Source organism: Poecilia reticulata, linkage group LG12, assembly GCF_000633615.1.
Source record: "Poecilia reticulata strain Guanapo linkage group LG12, Guppy_female_1.0+MT, whole genome shotgun sequence".
NCBI classification, from domain to species: Eukaryota; Metazoa; Chordata; class Actinopteri; order Cyprinodontiformes; family Poeciliidae; genus Poecilia; species Poecilia reticulata.
The window spans coordinates 22,361,279-22,366,318 of NC_024342.1; the positions used below are offsets into that span (position 1 = coordinate 22,361,279).

The 5,040-nt window shown below is 38.2% G+C and overlaps 1 pseudogene; it reads right to left on the reverse strand.

Moving 5' to 3' along the window:
- Positions 1-3,655, reverse strand: part of LOC103473960 (glutamine synthetase-like) — a 6,403-nt pseudogene extending 2,748 nt beyond the window's left edge.
- Between the last annotated feature and the right edge of the window lie 1,385 nt (positions 3,656-5,040).

Sequence of the window (5,040 nt, forward strand, 5' to 3'; positions counted from 1 at the left end):
AAAAAAAATCCACTTAACTTTGTATTTTGGTCTGTCAGTCAGTTTATGTAATTTTTAAATATTTAATGATTGATAATTTGATCAGTTAGCACCTGAATAGACGTTTTACCAAATACTTCTTACTTTTACTTAGCCCTCCACTCACTTCTGTTWAATATGTTAATTTTAAGCTATTCTTTGTTCTTCAACATAAAAGAAGAATTTCGACTTTATAATTTACTCTAACGATAAAATAAACACATTTTAACCTAAAATATKATTAAAATCCCAGTAAAATACATGCAATATTTTTCCCTGCAGCTCTCTGCAGCGCTGCTTCACCTTGTGGTGGTGGGAACCCGTTTGGAGGCCAGCTGAACGGATGTCCATCCACCCCCAGCAGGGTGTATTCCTGCTCCATGCCGAACCACAAGCAGTGCTCCTTCACCTGCTGCATCACTTGGTTGCAGCTGTGGCGATGGTTGGTTTCTGGAGGAGAAGGAACCGAATGAAACGCAGCCCAACTCGTTTCTCCAAATGTAAGTGGAGGTGGACGTACCGGCAGGAAGGCGGTTGTATTTGAGGACCTCACAGAGGACGAGTTTGTTGGGGTCAAGGGTGAAGGGATCCCTGAACATGCGGACTGGGATGAGGTACATGTCACTGTTGGAGCCTTCGGACTGGTAGGTGCTCGACCCGTCGAAATTCCACTCTGGGATTTCTGATGAGGAGAGGAGAAAAGCGTTACGCCCCCATCACCCTGCTGAAGGGCAAAAAGCTGCTAGCTAACGATGACTAGCATTGGTTTTAGCTGTTGTCAACATAACGCGCTAAATCTTAAATGTACACCTGGTATATAAAAGTGCTCTGTACTAATTGCCAACATCAAGATAACAAGGTCAAGAAAAAGTTTTAATTAAGAGAAAAAAAAAATTGTGAGGGAGAGGGAAGCAGTTCAGCTATGCTAGCTTGACTATGACAACCTTAACATGTAGATGTGCTGTGGAATTCTGTTTAATGTCAGCTAAAAAATAAAATAAGCTGACCTGAACACCAACTCTGACAGATCATCARTARAGCAGGTATTTAAATGAGCTAATATACTGCCACTGTGTTAGCCTAGCTAACAGCATTGGGAGCTAATCTACCACAGCGATCACTTATTAATAAACCCAAAATAAACATCCAGCCTGAAAACATAAAACTGTACCGGACTGAATGTTCTTTGTGTGGGAAATTTTTGAGTGATTTTTGGTGTTGAATCCTGAAACATAAAGTGGCGTTGTTGTCGGTTGCTATGGCAACGGGTCTGCGAGTAGCGTAGCCGACACAGAGAGAGAGAAAAAAAGTGGTTTTCAGTTATTGTTCAAAGGTTTTCTGCATTATTTTYCCTTCGCTGTGGCACAGTGAACTGAATCAATAATCCCTACACCTCCAAGCTTCATCTARTTTTTCTACCGCGGCAATCAAATCAAAACTGCTTYGATTTGATTGATAAAATAATATCAAACTGTTATCCTGACGGCTACAAGGCCACATAAAATAAAAAACTATGGCGGACTGGATTAGGACCCCAGGCCTCGAGTTTGACACAAGTAGTGAAGCGTGAACACAAGGCTGGATTTGTAACATTCTCCACGGCGCTGACGTCACGGGAAAAGATAAAATCCTACTATCTCATGTTCTGATSAACTGAGAAAGAAAAGAGACGGAATGCTTTAGAAAGAATGTGTTCAGATTTACTGAAAAGAAAATATGAATCGKCTTCCCGTCATGTCATAAAAGACGTGAGCTGCATTTYCACAGACTGAAAGTAAGGCTGTCTGATAGGCGTGGCGGAAAATGGAGAAAAGATTCTCTTGTTTTATTAAGACGGATGCCGAGTTTCTGTTTTCTTAACCTAAGATCAGATATAATCTAACTTCTTAGGTATGCTGGGAAATTTTAGGTTAATTTTAGAAATGCATATAATATTTGACAAATATATGTATTGAATTTTTTTACACTATCAAATTAGATCAACAAATTAAAGTAAAAAAAAGTCAACTTATATACTGTAAATTATTTTTTTAAATCAAAATTTAAAAAATGTAAATATAATTACGAATTTCATAATATTTGTAATAAATTTAATAATTTAATTTTTGTTTTGTTTTTCCAGCCCTTATTTAACATACTTGCTTTTCTTAMAGAGGGAGTTTTATTAATAAAACGACTATGTTTACCTTCTATGCTGGTTGGTTCTGAGTCCAGGGTCCTGGTCTTGTTGCGCAGCCCCTCTCCGGTGCCGTCCACCCAGATGTAGGTGACCTGGCACTTCCCRCCCTGACCCAGGTTCATGTACTGCTGCCGGACCGCCTTGTTGAGCAGTGAGCTGCTGGACACCGACGCCATGGTTTCCTGCATCCACAAACGTTTCACCAAAWTTTTTTTACATCAATTCCTCCAATCTGCTTCTTTATTTATTTATTTTTATTAGCGTACATAATATGGCTCCTGAGCCTCATCACGCTGCACTGATTGTTTTGTTTTAGGGTCAATAACACAAATTCAGGCGATTTATGGTAAAACACAAAACATTTAACCATAAACAGAGCCAAATGTAGTAGATTAAGTTTAAAATCAATAATTGTACATTTTCCACAAAAACTGTAAATGTATTTTATGAGACTGATAGTGTAATAAATTAACACAGAACAAGATGCAAGAATCCAGTCCACATAAACACATGGATAATAATAATTTTCATCAAATTTAATTGATCACAAACATATTTTTGCTTCCACTTCACTGACAAACCCATCCAAATATTTAAATAGAAATATTCTTATTTTTTTAGGTGTATTTACAAGTAACTAAGCATAAAATTCAGCCAATTTGTGTCATTATAACCAAAAATGTTTGACAAATTGTTATAAAATGGTGCATATTTCTACAGAACAATTATATTTTATGAAAATATAAATTAAAAAATCTGAAAAGTGTGGTGTGCATTTGTATTCAACTTCATACAACCACATTTAGCTGCTGTTATGGTTTCTCCTGAAGATAATTAGATTTTATTCAGAGGAGTTAAAAGCAACTTTTGTAAGGCATAAATCTAAATAAACTGTTTTACAGGGGGAATAATTAAACTTCCTCCTAATATTCAAAAGAAAACTGTTAATTTGCATTAAATCTGTCAGATCTTTATAATTAGCTTTCAGTTTTGAGCCTGCAAGGCTTCCTTGTCATCATTTTTAGCAGTTTCTCTCAGGTCAAAAGAAACGTATAAAAGTTTAGATGTTGAAATAAAAAGCAGCCAGTTTTGTTTTCTCTGAGTTTGAAACTGATTTTCTGTCTCAGAAGTTTAACTGAACAGGATTAAAAGCCACAGACAGCGAACACCAGCCTGTGGGCTCTAATATAAATCAGTGTCATCAGCATATGTGAACATTTCCAATATATTACAAAATCAGGACAAACCCAACATTACGTTCATATATTGTGAAATTTATGTCTATGTTTCTCTTTTCCTCCAACTATTTACTAACTATTGAACTACATATTCAATAAAATTCCCAATTTTGCCTCTAAATCAAAGGTTCAAACCAAAAATTAAGAGATTATTAATCCACCAGTAACCCTATTGAGCAGGAGTTTGGTTTCTAAGTTACATTTATTTTAAAACATTTGCTCTTACGGTACGGCAGATGGTTTCAGCTGTAGTCTCTGCTGTACTTGTCGATCCAGAGAGTGTTGAGTCTGATCAGATCAAACCTGTTTGTGGCATTTAAACTTCCTGCAGGATGGCATTTCAGAGGTTCTCGGCAGGTGGAGGAGGAGTTACAGGCATTTCAATGACTGCCAATGAACCCTTTTGATTGTTTTCTTTGAAAAACAAAATCACTCGGCGGAAAAACAAAATTATCTGATGCAACAAAAAAACGTACCTGTAATTCTGACTCCTACAAGCTGGAAAAGCAAACAAAAAAATTTAAACTGATATCAGCCAAGTTAACCCATAAGAACAGCGGAGGAGACGATAAAACMCAGGAGAGATGAAAACGAGCACCAAACCTGTGGGGCCTTCTGCTGATGCAGAGCGACTGCTGTTTGCTGAGCTGAGAGTCTCGCAGCTCACTGAACACAATTAGAGCGCAGAAGCTGCTGGACGTTCAGTTTTCGTCAGATTAGCTGTGAAGAGAGACGAGGCGGACAGAAATTCAGCGACTCAGTTAGAAAAACGGCTGAAGTCACGAGACGGCGAAAGGGTGGCGGTGCAGAAGGAAGAACCACATCAACGTGAAGTAATCGGCACCACTCAACATGGACATTACGATTGATAACAGGGTGAATTTACTGTAAAATGTCTCAAAATTATGCATTCAAACACAAATATATACACACATTTATCAATATATTTTAATAAAAACATATTCTAATTGGTCAAAACTGAGCTGCTTTCTCATTGACGCAAGAACAATGAGGTGCCCTTGGATGGCCCAAGAGAGGTTAGGCAAGTCTTCTGGAGCCATTTWGAAACTCAAGCATCACCAGATTGTTAACGTGTCACCATGATCTGGAACAAGAGCCAAACTATCACTGTTAGATGAAAGGGAGCTGGTTGGTAAGAAGGGGAGTCCACCAAGCACCACCAAAACAAAAAAGAAGTGTCCCTTCCTCCAAAACGGACACCTTCAACCTGGACTGGCAAGATAACCAACAACCCAAGAACATCAACCCACCTGTTACACCTGGTGGTGACCTTAGCATGCTGTTGAGCTGTTAGACTACACAAAGTTGATGAAATAATTAAGAATTGAYACAAGTATAGAGGTCCTCCGACAACTACAGTTATTAACGCAGACTAATGCGTTACCCTTGACATTTTTTGTGTCATTTTTGCCTTATAAACCAACAYTGAGGCAAAGACGGCGGGCAAAAAAGATTCTCTAACTAGTCCTACGTCAGGTCTATAAGGTTATCAGCGGGAAATAATGGAGAAMTCAACAATAACACCCTAGAGGGAAAAGGAGGGACACAAAAGTCTGGTTGGGTGTGAAAGCTGTGGGATGCACT